The 18,178-nt window shown below is 32.5% G+C and overlaps 1 long non-coding RNA gene across 1 annotated transcript; it reads left to right on the top strand.

Moving 5' to 3' along the window:
* The first annotated feature begins 1,876 nt into the window (after window positions 1-1,876).
* LOC117686091 (uncharacterized) lies at window positions 1,877-16,160 on the top strand. The gene is made up of 5 exons (XR_010709274.1): window positions 1,877-1,957; window positions 8,995-9,235; window positions 9,920-10,036; window positions 10,185-10,269; window positions 15,700-16,160. It is a non-coding gene; the product is annotated as an uncharacterized lncRNA (long non-coding RNA).
* The last annotated feature ends 2,018 nt before the right edge of the window (window positions 16,161-18,178 follow it).

The raw sequence follows: 18,178 nt of genomic DNA, 5'->3' as shown, positions 1-18,178 counted from the left end.
GATATTCGTAAGCACCAGAATTTTTATTGTGAATCTCGGTTGTGAGTCCTCGCTCAATGGCGGACAATAATCAAAGGTGTGGAAAAAAATGGACAAAAAACTATCTGAAAATCTAAAGAGAAAAAGCTCTGGAAAAAAGCTTGTCAAATTAAGCTTGCACAAAGTTCCGGATTCAGTGAGAAACACCGTAGTATCGGATAAAGCTGCGTCCAAAAAACAGAAAAGAACAGAGAGTTCAGACATGGACTCCCCGTTTGGGGCCCCACCAGGAACAACAGGTATAACAGGTAAACTAAAATCGATACAAGAGACCCTGTCTGACATACAAGAAAACAAGGTAAAAAAGACTGAAATAAAGACAGAAATAAAGACTATAATGACCTCATTCTTATAAGAAATAAAAAAAACGAGTTCAGACAAGAAATCATTACAGACGTTAAGAATTCAATTTTGAAAGAAATAAAGGAAGAAACTACAAATGACATTAAAACAGCAGTAAAAAATGAATTTGAACAAAAAACTGAAAATGAAACAAGCGAATGCAAAAAAGAAATTAAAGAAAGATGTGATGGTTTCAATCTTGACCTAGAAAAATTACGCGAAAAAGTCAATGCTCAGGCAGAGTCAATAAGACAGATGAGGGAAAGCTTGAACACCCGTCAATACATGGCAGGTAATGCTTTAACTTTGGCAAACCAGACACAAAAATACTCGCAGATATATTGCAGAGATACTAGAAGAGTAACATTAAATTTCTACAATGGAACTAAACACAGAACGAAAATTTTCGGGACATACTGTGCCGCATCATGAAGGAGACGGTGAACGTCGACCTATCACCAGCCGATATTTTAGCCATCCACCGAGTTCCAGGAGGGGGTAGGGGCGCACCCAGACCAGTAATCGCCGAATTCCGCGATTCCGATACAAAATCCGGATTATAAAGAACCGCTAGGTCGAATAAGTGAAAAAAAACTTCATCATGCATAATCATCTGACTCTGCTGAATGCCAAGCTTATCAGTGATCTTAAGGATGATTCCAGGATACATTCAACCTGGTATTACAATGGTAAAGTGTTTGCGTTGGACAACGAGGGAAATAGACATACATTCGACATCATGGATGACATAACCGAAAAACTAAAGCAACGGCGCTAACTTTTTTTATGTGTGAGTATGCGGAGTCGCAAGAACATGTTGTGAGATCGGGATCGGAAAACCATACGCTTCAAGTTCAATGTTTGTTTATTTACAGTTGGTATGGAAGGTGAGAGACAGGGTGCGAGAGTGCTTTTCATTTTCTTTTTTCAATTAAACTCCAATGTATCTGGATGCATATGGTAGTGGTAAGTGGTTGCTTACAATTCTTCCTTTTTGATCATTTTTACATGACATTGTGTTGTGCAAAGTTGTGTCAGCGCGACGGCGTGTTGTGCAAAGTTGTGTTAGCGCAACGGCGTGTTGTGTGTTAGCGTGACGGCGCGTTGTGTGTTAGCGCGACGGTGCCTTGTGCAACGTTATGTTAGCGCGATGGCGTGTTGTTAGTTAGCGCGACCGCGCGTTGTGCAAAGTTGCGTTGGCGCGACGGCGTGTTGTGTGTTAGCGCGACGGCGCGTTTATCTGAACACGATGTCGCGCTAACGCAAATGTCCCTACCCGGACACCATACATAGGCATTTGAATGTAATGTGCTTCGGTAACCTTGGGTTGTTTCTTTTTATAAAATCACCTTTGCGTTTGAAAGTCGACTTAATTTGATATGGCTTTTAACCGTAAACCGCTTCTCCGATTGGAAGAAGATTACAAACAGACTTTGTTCCATTTAACGCGATCCTATTCTATTGTAGTAAAATTCCATTGTTAATTGTAATAGAAAGCGGTGAAACGACAAACATGATTCTATGCTGTCGAGTAAAAATGTGTATTTTGATAATTATGATAATTTTTACTGAGGAGGTATGTATTTACTTTCTACTTATCCATTGTAATAAGTTTTAATGTTGTTTTGTTTTTGTTAGATTTAAATGAGTCACCCGACTTGCACTGTGAGTTTTGTGCACATGGTAGTTTTTTTTTCAAGTATGATCATTTAAAAACCAATTTGACAAACTAAAAGAACATTAACACTAAATAGGACGGCAGTATGCTTTGCCCTCCTTTTTTATCATGCTTTATTTTGTGATATGTAATCATACGGTTTTTACCGTAATGTGTTATATCACTTAAAGGGGAAAGAAATTAAGAATATGTTGTACAATAGACCAATCAATAATCATATACTTTAATTGTAAATTATATTTTTTTTTCATTAAAACCCCTGAACAGTAAATATATCAAGAAAATCGATCCCCTGTTTAAGTTTCCCGCCGCTTTGGGAGCTGCCTTTGAACTTTAATCTATGACGTTACACTATCTATTCCGGTTTATCAACATAGCATCAGTACTAGTCGATCAGGCTGCTATTTTATCTATATAACATATACAAAGTTGAAATATATATTCCATATCAGAAATTCCAAATGCAAAAGTTTACCAACAACTGGCATGTATGGAAACATATATTTGATACAATTCAATAATTTTTAATTTTTTTTTTTGTTTCTTCTTTGTTAGCTCACCTGAGCCAAAGGCTCAAGTGAGCTTCTCTGATCACAATTTGTCCGTTGTCTGTCGGTGTCGCCGTTGGCGTCGTCGTTGTTGTAAACTTTTGACATTTTCATCTTCTTCTCAAGAACCGCTGGGCAGATTTCAACCAAATTTTGCACAAAGCACCACTAGGTGAAGGGGATTCAAGTTTGTTCAAATGAAGGGCCACGCATTCTTTAAAGGGGAGATAATTGAGAATTTTTGAAAATTTGTTGGTATTTTTCAAAAATCTTCCTCTCAAAAATTATTCGGCCTGGAAAGCTTACACTTGTGCGGAGGCATCTTCAGGTAGTGTAGATTCAAGTTTGTTCAAACCATGGTCCCCGGGGGTAGGGAGGGGCCACAAGAGGGGGATCAAGTTTTACATATGAATATATAGAGAAAATCTTTAAAAATCTTCCCCAATAACTATCAGGCCAGAAAAGCTCAAATTAGAGTGGAAGCATCCTCAGATAGTGTATATTCAAGTTTGTTCAAATCATGGTCCCCGGGTGTAGGGTGGGGCCACAATTAGGGGATCAAGTTTAACATAGGAATATATAGAGAAAATCTTTTAAAATCTTCTTCTCAAAAACTATTAGGCCAAGAAAGCTCAAATTGGCATGTAACTATCCTCAGATAATGTATATTTAAGTTCGTTCAAATCATGGTCCCTGGAGGTAGGGCGGGGCCACAATAGGGATAAATTTTTATGTATAGAGAAAATCTTTAGAAATAATCTTCCCAAAACTATTTGGCCAGGAAAGCCCAAATTTGGTTGGAAGTATCCCCAGATCGTATACATTCAAGTTTGTTTAAATGATAGTCCAGGGGTAGGGTGAGTCCACCATGGGGGATGAATGTTTACATAGAAATGTAGAGAAAATCTTTAAAAATCTTCTTTTTAAAGACTGTTTAGCCAGAAAAGCTTAAACTTGTGTAGAGGCATCCTCGGGTAGTGTAAATTCAAGTTTGCAAAATCTCAGTCCCTAGTGGTAGGTTGGGGCCGTGATGGCGGTTTGAATTTTTACATAGGAATTTATAAAGAAAATCTTTAAAAATATTCTGGGAAAGTGTTCGGTCCAAAACTCAGTACTTAGTGTGAAAGCACAGGTTATGCAGATTTGACGAAAGCATGATTCCCTAGAGAAAATAGGGGCCACGAAATGGGAGGGGGGTGGTGCATAGGAATAGAGAAAAATCTTCTTACAGGTACATTTGTACAACAACAAAAGGGGCTTGGTATTTTACCAAAAAAAAGAGGTGGATAAAAATTGGCAGATTTTCAACTTTTTTTTAGCAAGATCTACTGTACTTATTTGTCAAGATATTTTGAAAATGTAATGCTAATTTGATCAGAATTAATGCAATTGTTGCTCAGGTGAGCGATGTGGCACCTGGGCCTCTTGTTTATTATTGATATTAACCGTTTACCATTGTTAAACAAGCAACCACTGCCAAATCTGGTTGAATATGAGCACGAATATGTGATTGGATGAATAAAAAATGGTTTTGAATTATATTATTAAAATGGTTGTATGCATTTGAAAAAATAATGGAACCCCCCCCCCCCCAAAAAAAAAAACCCAAAAACATACATGTAGCATCGGTGCTAGCAAATTAGAATATTTGCCCTGAATGACAAGTTCTAAAAAATTTAAAACAATATCAATTTGAGATCCTTCGTTTACCTTTGGCATTCCACTGAACAACGAAACAAAGTCAAACGGAGAATGTTCTTTAAGATCATGAAGCGGGGTTTAGTGTTGGATGAAGCCCGCGTACAGTTGTGGAAATTGTCAGCGGATGCCAAGTATCATTGAAAATGTCTGCCGTTGTTATTTCGACTTGGTAATTTCGTCTTTAAATAATGTATTTTAGACATCCGGATTACAATTAAAACATACTTTTTTAGTAAACGAAGAGCTTGAATTGGAATAAAAAATTTACTCGAGGTCATTCAAATTTATATGATAGCAGATTAACAGCTGTCATTAATTTAATTAAAAAATTACATGTACGAGGGTTGTTAAAAAAGTTCGCGGAGAAGCTCGATTGTGAGCGGACTTTGCACATGATACCAGCAAAACTTTCCAGATTTAATCTTGACGTATTTTTAAAGAAATATGTAAAGATTTCTTTGTTTTCAATGCACCATAAAAAATATACGGCTTAATTATTTTCACAAGACATGCTTCACGGAGCAGGTCAGGGTTTTTAAATATATTTTGTACGCATTTTTTATTATTTAAAAATATACCGGTTAAGTGCACAAAAATAAACGATATTTGAAATGACATTACAAAACTTATGCAGGTGTGTGCAAGTTTAGATTGAAGAATTTCTGACCGTTTTATTGCCGAATTTTGACGTACAACGCTTATAAATTAGTCAGTCAAAAACGTTGACGTCAGTGGACGTCTTGGAGTACTGGTCCTCATTTAGTTTAGTGTGCACGCAGAAAAAAAATCCCGATGGAGACTAAAAGGTTCTTGCTGCTTTGTTTATAAAACAAAGGTTTACGATTAGCATTACACAGGTTAAAAGATGGAAGAACTGATTTGTTTAGCTCTTGCAGCACCCCTCCCCACCAAAACAGCCCGGATTTTAGACCTATGGATTTTGCTTTTTTTCTAATCTGAAGTCGAAACTGCGTGTCAGAGATTTTCGGACCTAAATGATCTACGATATGCTTCAAAAGACATTATACAAAAAAGAGCTTGACGTCAAATAATGGCATGAACTTGCATTTCATAAATCAGGTAAATGACTTGAACAGTGTATGCAACTGAAAGGTGTTTACTTTGAAAAACTTTCAGTTTTTTTACGTCACCTGACATCGTGGAAATATGTCATGGTGCTCCGTTAATCTAATTAATGCCAGATCGCTGTATCTTTTGAAAAAAAAATTCGAATTCATATCATTTTTGGCAAACTTATTTTCAATTGGTAGTCACTTAATATAACAAACGCAGCCTGCAAAGTACACAGTAATTTTGCCGTAAATCAATTCATCCGCGAACTTTTCTAACAACCCTCGCATATATTTTTGCATACATATAACCTAAACATTATCAATTTTGTGGGTCTGATTCTTGAGAAACAGAAAGGGATAAATCAGTGTTTAATTCGAACACCGTGTACATTGTATATGTAAACAAAACCAGAACAGTTTAGGTGACGTCAAAATAATTAATAAAATTGTTTTTTGATACAAAAAAGTTCTACATCATGTCATCTTCCAGGAAATCATTTGTTTCAACTTCAAACTTGCATCAAAGCTTAATTAAATAGTCCATTTTCAAAACAGGGTGACCATATATGTGCTATTAATTCAAACCACTTTTGGGTATAAATAAAATACATGTATGTTTTTTTACTTTCCTTCCCCTTTAAATTCGTATACCCTTGAATGGTATTATATATTTATGTTACCAATGTAATTGTCTTTGTATTTTGATAATTTTACAAATCAGTATTGTTATGCATTTCATCAATGACACAAAAAAACCTACTGTTAGGGAGGAAGCGGGGTTTGCATAAATAACGAAAAAATAATAACGTACACATGCCCATAATATGATTATATTTGTTTGTGCAAATGCTGAAAATTTTATCGGAAAAGAACCAGGAAAATATTAGTTGCGCTTTGTCATATACTATTGTAATACAATCCTCCTGTCAAATGCTTAAAAAATGTTATTGTCTTGATTTTTGAACTTGTCAGATGATTCTTAATTTTCAACGTTAAATAAACTAGTAAGTTAAAACCACTTTTTCTTTAATTGAAACTTTGTGAATAAAATAATGACGTGATTTTTTTCAATAATTATCCCGATTTTAGATGTTGTCAATTTTATAATTTTTAACCGTCAATTTGTTACGTAACTTTATTTATTTTACATCGATTGATAAAGAAGTTCAACAACTTATATCGATATATCTCGTCAGCACAAGGTAGTCATTGATTTATTTCATTTCTTACATTAACAATCATTACTCCAAAAATAGAACAATAAGGTTTTGGTAACCCGTACACTCCTAGTACTTGTACACTTAAAACTCACCCATACTTTTTGGTAACTCAAAAGAGTTACAACTTGAAATCAGTTGCACTGAAACTAAATTTGAGACCTTAAGGACGTTGTTTAGGGTTTGAGTTCTCTGTTAAGAAGTTTGATTTAATGAGTACAATTTGTTTTAAATACAAAAAGTATTTATGAAAAGAATTATTATTGACATAACAATCGATATTTTTACTAAATTATTGAATTAGGCTCTGACAAAGTTTGACTTTTAGCAAAACGGAGGATATTCGGACTAAATTTTTCAGATTTTGTTTTCCACTGAAATTTTTTTGGTAGTAAAGTAATATCTAAATTTTAGATTTTATTTGTTAGTCAACATAATTTTGCATATTTTTTGTTGGTTTTATCTTGCTTTTTCGTTTAGATAATCGTATGGAACACACTACAAAAATATTGAAAAATGCCTAAAAATGATAAAAGACACCATATCTCAAAATTTTGATCGTTGACCTCATATAAATGTTATCCCAGCAGAGAAAGGTCAATATACTCAGTTTAATACTATAAATGTTTTAGCATTATCATCATTCAGTTTTTTGTTATATTGAATCAAATATGGACAGTAATTTGAAAACTGATAGAGTAAATTCGGACTAGAATATCTTAGAAAATTGCGAATGAAAAATTTATGCTTTGTATCTATTTAATGTCACTACCATTCATAAACTGTATTTCATTTGTCAAAGAGTTCAGCAATTTGTATTATTTTCACAATTAAGAAAATCTCAATCTTAGTGTAAAATGTTTATGGATTTTTCTTAAATGTTCAAAAAATATTCAATGGCCAATAACTCAAAAAGGAGATCATTGACCTATATTTTCGAAAGTGAAGAATAACACTAACATGTAAGGTCTATAACACACAATAGTTGGTTTTTCATTATCATCAGTGGAATTTTTTTTCATTCTGAGTAAACGTCATCCTTAAAGTGAATATTCAATGTTTTATGTTGCATTCTTCTTTTTACACTGGAAGTAAAATTATTTTTGGAAATTATTTTAATGTCGATGTTCCAAACCAGAACAAAATTAATGTAGACATGGAATGAACTATTAGGAAAAGTACAACGATAGTATCCAAGAAAGACCGTTAGAGCACGTTCGTCAGTTAGGTACACTTTGATAGTGAGAGGGGGTTACAGAAACTTGCACATTTAGTAAACTGAAATCATAAATAATACCGGTATAATAGGAAGTACAGTACGTATGAGGGTCAAGTACATTGAGAATTGATTAGGTCGATGCGTAGACGTGAGTTTAAAGAACCGATGTTGGATTTTGAATATTTGTTTTATAATTAAAGTGCACTGTGCAGTCATAAAAGAAAGACTAGATTGTATTTCAATAAGATAATCAATCATATTTTAATTTTAATATTCTATTTCTTCAGCAGAATGCGCAAAACGTTTGATCTGTTGGGTTTTTGTTATGTTCCATACCCCTTTTTAAACGATACAAAAAGCACATTTGCACACATAACTACATGATATACAACTGCTTTTATAAAATTCATCATTTGAAAAAAATATTCCTATTATTCCCTGAAGGTCAAGGTATATACTTAAAAAAAATGTTTATTCTTTTTTATTGGATAACCTTACGTGTAACCACAAATAAACAAATTTATATTCTAACTTTTGTACTTAAACTTTTTGTCATAGCACATTAAGCGATAAAATTATTTCGACGTGATTTTGCACTAACTTATGCTGGGAATGTATGTATATTTACTTTTATATAATAATAAAATCAATAATAAATTGTATGAATTAAGAAGAAAATGTTGGACATGGTAAAAATGACTTTTGAATTATAGTACCGATTAGACCCAAACTAAAACCACAGTAAACCCAAACTTCACCCCGGGTTTACGTTTGGGGTTTACTTGAAATTTACTCTGGGTCTGCTTTTTGAAAATTTGGGTCCACTTTGGGTTTATTTTGGATTTACTTGGGAATTGCTTTTGGGGTCAACTGTACGCACTAAAGTGTGAAGCAGACCCGTCTTTTATATACGTGTGTATATTCAGAATACACACGTAGCATCTCCTTTCAGGGATAAACATCTGATCGGGGTTTACTTCTGTGTCCACTCTGGATTTACTTTGGATTTACTCTGGGTCCTCTTTAGTAAACCCAGAGAAAACCCAGAAAGAAAACCAAGGTTTAAGTTGGAGTTTACTTTCTGTTAGGTTAAGTATGATGGGTACTGTATGTACTTGATTTAGTATAATAGCAATAATACATTGATGATCTTAAAGTTCCTTGCTAATCTGTTTAGATATTTACATTCACTGGATGTCAGATTTCAACACTTACAGTTGCTTATGTCGATCGATGTCCTAAAGACGCCGAATCCTGGAAAATGGCTGCAAAACAAATGGATTGCGAATCGATTGATCAGGAATGCTCAAAGCTAAATGGATTAAACAACCAACGATATATTTTCCAGTATCACTGTCTTATAAACTCCTGGGGAAATGCCACTATTGAAGTTTGTGCACTGAATCGCTCTATCTTTGGTACGGTGTACTACATATCAATCAGAAACCGGTTATAAAAAACAGACCAAAGATACCTTTTTAAAAGGGACATAGTCATAATTTTGGTCCAATTCTATTTTTCTGTTTTTTTTTATTTACAATGCTTAAGATATGCATTTCTAATGATCATATGAAATTTTAGAGTCAGTTAGAGTTAGAGTTTTAGAGTTTATAAGCAATATACAGAGCTCACAATTCTTTGTTATGTAAACAAGGCTCGTGCCCTGTTTTTGTTTACATAGGTTCAATATACTAGTACATGTAAATAATTTTTTTCAAGTAATTTGTCTATCTTTCTATTCATCTTAAGCATAAATAAACAAATCATAACGTTTAACACATTCATTTAAAGTCTAAAATTGGACTTTTTACTTCAACATTCAAAATGTAAACAAACGCATTGTTTACATAGTAAAGACTTGTGAGCTCTGTAAATCGCTCATAACTCAACGAATGACACTCCAATTTTGGTTGCATATTAAAAATGCCTTACTTTAGCATTGTAAACATTCAAATTGGAAAAATAATTTTTGACCAAAATCGTGAGTATGCCCCTTTAAGGTCAATTCTTACTTTTATTAGTATAATATAATAATAATAAAGATTGATATTTTTCATAACCTTATTGACTACACATCTTACAATATGTTTTGTCTGTTTAAGGTTACTGTACAGAATACCTTGTAGACGGAGCACTGGTCCAAGACAAATATGATGCAGATTGTAAACTTCATCACCCTCCTTGTCCAGTTTTATATAATTCAGCTGAGGCTTATTTGTGTACGTCGATATTTTTGAGCTATCGACCTTTATTTACATCGCCTTTACACTAAACATAAAACCTTAAAACAGTGTCATTATTCTATCTAACAGAGTCAAAGCAATATTCAGCTCCTTAATTTTGACAATTCATTTGTTTGTTATTTAGACCAGTCCTGCTACGATTTGGCGTACAAAAACCGTAAAAGAAATATTTTCTACGGTCATGAAGGGGTAACTTCAAACTCAAAAAGGTAGAGTACCATTATTAAAAATAATATATATATATATATATATATATATATATATGGGTATATTTATATATATATATATATATATATATATATATATATATATATATATATATATATATATATATATATACATATATATATATATATATATATATATATATATATATATATATATATATATGGGTGAATTACATTGTAAAGTAATGCATTACATTACCATTACTTCATGAATTTGGGCATTAAATTACCATTACCATTACTTGATTTTCTTGAAGTAATGCATTACATTACCATTACACGAGTAAAGTAATGCATTACCATTACCATTACTTTGTTTTAAAAAAAGCAAAGCTAATAAAGAGTTTTTGCAAATGTTTCAAATATAGAACACTCTTTAACATATCTCCAGGTTCATGCTCAGTATCAAGTTTTATATTCAATGACTATACAAGAGTCTGATCATTCTTTATTTGCTCAATATATAATCATCTTGTGGTATTATAAACAACATACGTATTACATAAGTAAAATGATATTTATAGACATTTGGCATGATACAATGTATGATACGAAATAGAGACACAGAATTACATGCATAACAAAAAACAATTTATAGAATAATGTTGCGGTTATTAAAATGTAAATAGAGATATTTCCCCAGATTACACAAATCTTTATAATTTTAGACACTTAATTGTATTAATTCATAAACAGATGGTTTTTCCCAGTTATATTTCTTAAGATACCGTGTTTTAATCGTATTTCTTTCTACTGAGGACACTTTAAGACAAAAGATTGCTGTTGCACTTTATGATCGAAGTTTCAAAGGGTTCATCTTTTAACTGCAACCTGTTAGTTTGAAAATCTTCCCAGCTATACTAAATAAATGTTTTACAGGAGCAGTCGAAGCTTGGACTAAAAAGTACTGTTTGACGATCTTTATCTTAAGATATATTAAGTGCAATAATAGAAAAAATACTATATAGTACATGAATCTTGTATTTTCTATCAGTCCAAACTAATGTACAGTGTACTTAATATACAAGAGAGAGACGAGAGAGAGAGAGAGAGAGAGAGAGAGAGAGAGAGAGAGAGAGAGAATAAGTAAAATTATTTTCAAATGGGTTATAATATTGGAAGTGATATTTATTTTCATCATGGATGGACAGTGCATTCATTTTGCTTTTAAAGGTGCACGTCTGTCTCCTATTCTATTGGGACATAGCGAAGGGAAGGGGATTGGAGTGTTTAGCACTTCTTATAACAATACTGTGGAATCATTTAAATTCGTGGGGGTCAATTTTCGTGGATTGTTGGTTTTTTGCTTATTTGTGGGGATGTAATTTCGTGGGTGCGTCAGTTTTCAGTTTCAGTAAGAAAGAATAATCTTCGAATAAATTTCGTTGAGGATGTAAATTCGTGGGGAAGGGCTACCCACGAATACCACGAACATTGAGCCACCACGAATTCTAATGATTCCACAGTATATTGTTTTGATACTTATATTATCCTGGGGGCATAGTGTGTTGTTGACACATTTCTTATTGAAGTGCAAACTAATTGGAGTAAATTGTTCAAATGATTAAAAACTCTTAATAACAACACTCTTAAAAATGTTATGAAATTGTGCTGTTATATTTAGTAAATAAATATTAACTTTTTAAACATCTTTTTTTATACATGTAATACAATTAAACCATTTTTATCTCAAGAATTATTTTTTTCTTCTTTAAAAATAAATTTAATCAAATTCAGTTTCAACTATTCATTTATTCATCACATTTTCAAAAGTGAACATGCATGAATAAGCATTAGTAATGCAAAGTAATGCCATGTAATGCCAGCATTACACTAGATTTTGGAAAGTAATGCATTACATTACCATTACTTGTAATGCTAATTTTGTGGCTTTACACATTACTAACATGACTTTGAAAACATGTAATGCATTGCAATGCATTACCATTACATTTAGCATTACCCCAAGCCTGATATATATATATATATATATATATATATATATATATATATATATATATATATATATATATATATATATATATATATATATTTTCCAGTGTCTTCGCCTGTGATAACACTACGTATCGATTTTGTACTATATAACCCATAATACAAATGACGCCAAATCGAGGCGCCAGCGGGGTTTGCTTATCTATCATTTAAATATATAAGGGTACGATGGCTTAAAATTATATAAATATAAGTAATAAGGAATCATTCTTTGAATATTATGAGATGATAATTTCGGTCGGGGTGTGATCAAATCTATCATAAATCTATCATAAAGCCCTTCAGGCTTTATTGGATTTGATCACGCCCCGACTGAAATTATCACCGAATAATACTCAAAGAGTGATTCCTTATTCCTTATATATATAAGTATTTTGCAAGTCTTCTGATAAAGGTCATCCTTGAATGTTCCTTGAACTCTGACATCTTGACAAATATTTCAAACAAGACGTTTGATAAAGGAATATATTAGAACAATAATTAGAATTGTCTTTCGAAATAAAACCTTTGAGTATGTGATATAACTATGCAAGCATTCACTCTGATAAACTGTGAAAATTCTTTATTGTTAAAACCATAGAACTTATACTGGAGCCCCAAAAAGGGCTAAAAATTTGATATAGGAACACATTATATGTTTTAAATCGTTCAAATTATGATCCCTTCCCAAACTACAATCCTAGGGTCTCTGGAGAGGTTCATATTTTATTTTTTATTTTTTTTATTTTTTTTCTAAGAGTAAAGAAAGTAAATCTTTAAATATATTTATTTCAAGAACTGTGGTTTAACAATGTTCAATATTTTTGATGCATAATAAAGTATCTTAATATAATAATTGATAATAAATAATTAATTTAATCGACCTCTGAAACAACAATGACTGTCTCTTCCTATTTTTAAATTTAACTTTGAATAATATCTCATGTTCTCTAATTCACAAGATTTGTTTAATATCCACTAATTTTATACTCAATAATTTGATTGTTTATTAGATATTAGAAAAACGTATTGCGATTTTTCTCATACTCGTGGTGTTTAATACCCGTGTGCTATATCAAACGGATAATGCTTTATTAAACACTTCTGGTCCGAACTATTTTTGACACAGTTCATTGCTTCAACGCTTCAGTGACCTATTTTCGAAGATTTGTTAGTGCTTTTAACATAACTATAGCTACTACAAAAAATGATATATAAAATAGATTTTATCAAAGATTTAAATTTCAAATATGAAGGAAAACACATAACTGTGTGGCAAAGGCGTCGGAACCGGGGGCTATTGGTGGGGAGGGGGGGGGGGGTCTCCCCCATCTTTTTTTGCAAAGTTATACATAACCGAAACTAAAAGACCCCTTTTCTTGTTTGTCAAGGTTTTTTTTATAAGTTCCGCCCCTCCCAACTTTCAATTTGCTTTGTGTTGTTAATAAAACTGCAAATTATTTACGTTAACTATCAATGAGTTCATATTGACGACGCAATGAAAACAGAGCGCTCTGGTTGTGTTTATACACAAGAACTTACCAAAATAATGTTTCATAAGACTTATATTCTACCACCAGTAAGCATCCGTATTAACTATTTTCAGTTCCGAATCATTAGGCTAGTGTTTGTTTTATAAAACATCAGCACCTGTCATAGTTCGAGACAATTCAAACTTACGAGCATTCGTAACTTTGTGTATGTCCAAAACGTGATTATTCAAGTCTTCTGATCAGTATTTCCGGTCCATTTAATCAAGTAAATAAGCTGTAAGAAAATTAGTTAGAGCTAAAAAAAAAATCATTTCTAGGTTTATTTCAGCGAAACTTTACATTAATTAAAACAATTATATTAATCTCAGAAATGACTTACTAAACTGTATTATGCAAGGTCACAATAACCGCAAAACACAACGTTACATCACCGGTTTTAATCTTTGAAAAAATCGATTTGGGTCATATAAGGAACTGTCTCAAAAGCTTCATAATATAAATCAAATTGTATGAGATAAAAAGAACATCTTTATTGTGTGATTTTATATTTGCTTTATCAAATTCGTTGAAATGGCTGTATCGCTCGGCAAGCCTCGCGAATATATACACCATTTCAACTCGTTGGATGAAGCAAATATAAAATCACACAATATAGATATCCTCTATATATCCATGGAATTTATATACGATTCATGCAACTTGGCGTCTGCAATGTAACATTATACAAATATTGACTGGGGTTGAGGGCAACTGCCCAAAAACACAGTCAACGTTTGTTACATGTATAAAGAAAGAAACCAAAATTTAAGAAAGTAATTAGAAACAGATCGCCGTGATTTTCTCAGCTCAACAAAGAATTCACAAATTCAATTTTTTGCAAAGTGCATCTCAAAAATATCCTCATCATCAAACAGTTACTGGTGATATTCCGCCGCCCGTAAGAATTAACATACATGTACAGATGTTCTACCTGATTTTATTTCACGCGCGTTACTCAATTTGTATGCACACACCGCTGCAGTTATGAGAGTGTATACTTCAAAAACTCATGATTCAATGCTATTATATCGGTTATGATAGCAAACAGTTGCATTGCGCGTCCGTTGTTGGCTTGCCTTGACTTACTGTCTATTATGACGTCATCTGGTTTTGGAGTCGCGAAGAGTTTACGAATCAACAAATCAGAAGCAATTAATTGAAATAGAGGGAATATTCTCAACTTGAAGGTATTATTCCTAGCCGGTCAATATGTAATAAATAGTGCCTGTTTGGGAGGGTAGCTGTTGAAATTGACACCCCGAGAAAACCATTGTCAACCGACGCGAACCGAAGGTAGAGAATAAAGCTATGAATTTAATCGTTATATATTATCTTTTGTTTGTTTACATATCAAACTGTAGGTCCTTGACAAAACAAAACACTTACTAGGTTTGTTACTGACTGCCTCGCCTTCTATGGACTTTACCGACTCCACAAATTTCTGTAAACAGTCAGTAACGAACCTAATAAGTAATATTATATAGTGAGAATATACTACTGAATATAACAATACATATTATCAATGTCATGCTATAAACATTTCAATGATAAAAAATAGCGATCAATAAATAAGCGAGCTGTGTTCTGTTCCCCCATCAGGCGCCCCATAAAACACGACGTTCCTTATCAAATGGTGACCCTCTATGGTCGAAGTCCTTGTTATTCACATTGTACAAATCTAAAATGATTTGACAAATTTGAAATCCTATCCCCTTCTGGGTTTAAATACCCTTTTAAACTCAATGACTATATAACATTGAGATTTATGCAAGCATACTTTTTATGAAATCTTCATAAAAAAGCATTTTTCTTACACTTATACCTGTATGAATGTGTTTTGTCATGCATGTGTTTCCAATTCTATTTCATTTTTAAATTTCTATTTCAGATTATCACGGAATTTTTTTATGATTTTCCCATATTTTGCTCTTGCCTTTCACATATCTTATACATGTAAATAATACTTTTCAAGAAATCAATATACAAATAGAAATGTGTCATCAGCTGCCGATGACCCTCTGAAATGACAACAAACTAGTTTTACGTGGTAATATGAAAATCAATCCACGTATTGTTGATGTCATCTTTACTCAATTGCTGTCAGTATTAGGAATTAGCACTGCCTTTTTTGTCCATGCTATATCCCTCCTTTCGGTTTTAAGGCTCCCGATAGGGAAATAATTGTGTCCCCTTTTAACGATTACCTATCGTGTATCCTACTAAAACGAAGATGATTTCTTTTTATCAAAGCCCATCGCGTCACATTTGTTGAACACTTGAAGAATTAAAGACGTTATTACATCACTTGTATATATTTAACAGGCGGGTAGTATGTTAATATACTACGATTAAATGCATTGTGCATTGTTCTTTTTTTATGATTAAACATTATGTGTTTCTACTTAATTTTTTGGTAACAGATCGATGTAAGTGTTATTTCATTTTTATTTGATCTTGTTAGACACAAATCCAATCATATGTTGTTAAAATGCTTTAATGTACAAAAGTATTTACAGGGTAGTATTGATTTAATAAATTGTGTTTTTGAGCATGTTTTATTACTTCGGCTCGATAAGGATTAATATTATTATACATGTACCTTTTTTATTATTTTTTACAACATTATTCACGATAGTCAGTGTTACGTTATCGGTTCTAAATTCACTTTCATTTTGTTTACATGAGTTCGCCCGAATTGAACATATTCTGCCTAAAGGAAAACATTGTTAATCTGAACAATATATTTGTTAATTAAGTGAAAAAAAATGTACGTTGATACCTACATATTCTTACTGTAATGTATATAGAGCTTTATTATCATTGCATACGTTATGATGAAAAAATGACAACAACAAACCGTGAACCATCTCAAATACAAAGCAGAGCAACACGGACCTCCAAATAGATAGAGGTAGTATCAGGTGCCTAGGAGGATTAAGCATCCTCTGCTGACCGGTCGCACCCGCCGTGTGCTCCTTGTCACAATTGGGTATGTCATAATTGAGGTAAATATCAAAATCGGGAAAATGTCATATTAGGAAAAAAACGAATCTTTGATGATTACGTTTGTATGTAATGGTCAAAACACAAACATTGAGTCAACACGGACCTCCATTATATAAGAAGTAGGATCAGGTGCGTAGGAGGAGCGAGCATCCTCTGCTGACCGGTCACACGCGCCGTATACTCTTTGTCGTAATCGGGGAAAAAATCGGAGGGGTCCGTTGACAAATAGGTAATTTTTGTCTTATAACTAGTATGAAAAACGTCAGTCAGCATGCGACCCAGTGGAAGATTGTTTTTTGCTAACAAGGTCGTTGTATCGACGATAAAACTTACGAAAAGATGACTTCAATCTAGACTGTGGTTTTTTATGGCAATAAATGTATAGCGATGCTGTGTGTATTTTAAAAGCTTAATTAATTCCTGTATTTGTATTTGTTTCAACTTCGTAAGTGAAAGTCCAGACCAAAACTCTATTACGTTTGTATTAAAACAGATCTTTTGAATTCAATCATGAATATATGTTAATAAGACCCAATGTTTTTGTGTACTTTATAATGTCCTGGTGAAGTTCTCTATCTTGAAGTAAGTTATCCCTACTTAAATTAATCTCTTCTTAAGTTAAGATAATCTTTTCTTATATTAATCATTTATACTCCATGTGGTTTCTTTACTTTTGTTTATTTGTATTGATGTTTGCACATGTAAGTCATATGGTTAGTTTAATCTAATGTAATCATTGATATTTTATATTATCGATCGCATTTTTAGTTTGCAATTTTGTAATCAATATGTCATGATGGTTGCTGGGCACTTCAGGAATAAAAGATGTCATTGACATTGCAACTCTTTGTCATATTTTACAGGTCAAAGTTCATCATTGATTTATAACCTAAAATTCCAATATGATACATGTATAAATCGTCTCATGCCTACTATCTTGAATAATATTTTTTTTGATGGAACAAAAGAACAAATTCCTGAGCTTTTTAATCAGTCACAACTTCAACTTGTACATGTATTAGCATCTTAAGAATACATTGCATTTACTAAGAATGGAACAAAAATTACTGATGATAATGAAAAAGCATCTATTGTGTGTTAAAGACCTTTCATGGTAGTGATATTTTTTACTTTCAAAAAAGTAGTTTAATGATCTTATTTTTGAGGTAATGGCCATTGAATATTTTTTTTAATTTAAGAAAAATCCCTAAAACTTTTACACTATGTTTCAGATTTTGTTAACTGTGAAAGTTATACATAATACTAAACTCTTTTAAAATACAGTTGAGGAATGGCAAACTGAATATTGCATTCCAAATTTCCTATATCTTTTTTTTTTCAAATCCCTACCTATTTTTGAT

Source organism: Magallana gigas, chromosome 9 (assembly GCF_963853765.1).
Source record: "Magallana gigas chromosome 9, xbMagGiga1.1, whole genome shotgun sequence".
NCBI lineage: Eukaryota > Metazoa > Mollusca > Bivalvia > Ostreida > Ostreidae > Magallana > Magallana gigas.
Note: the sequence above shows the minus strand (reverse complement) of the source record. Positions and strands in the feature narration are given on the sequence as shown.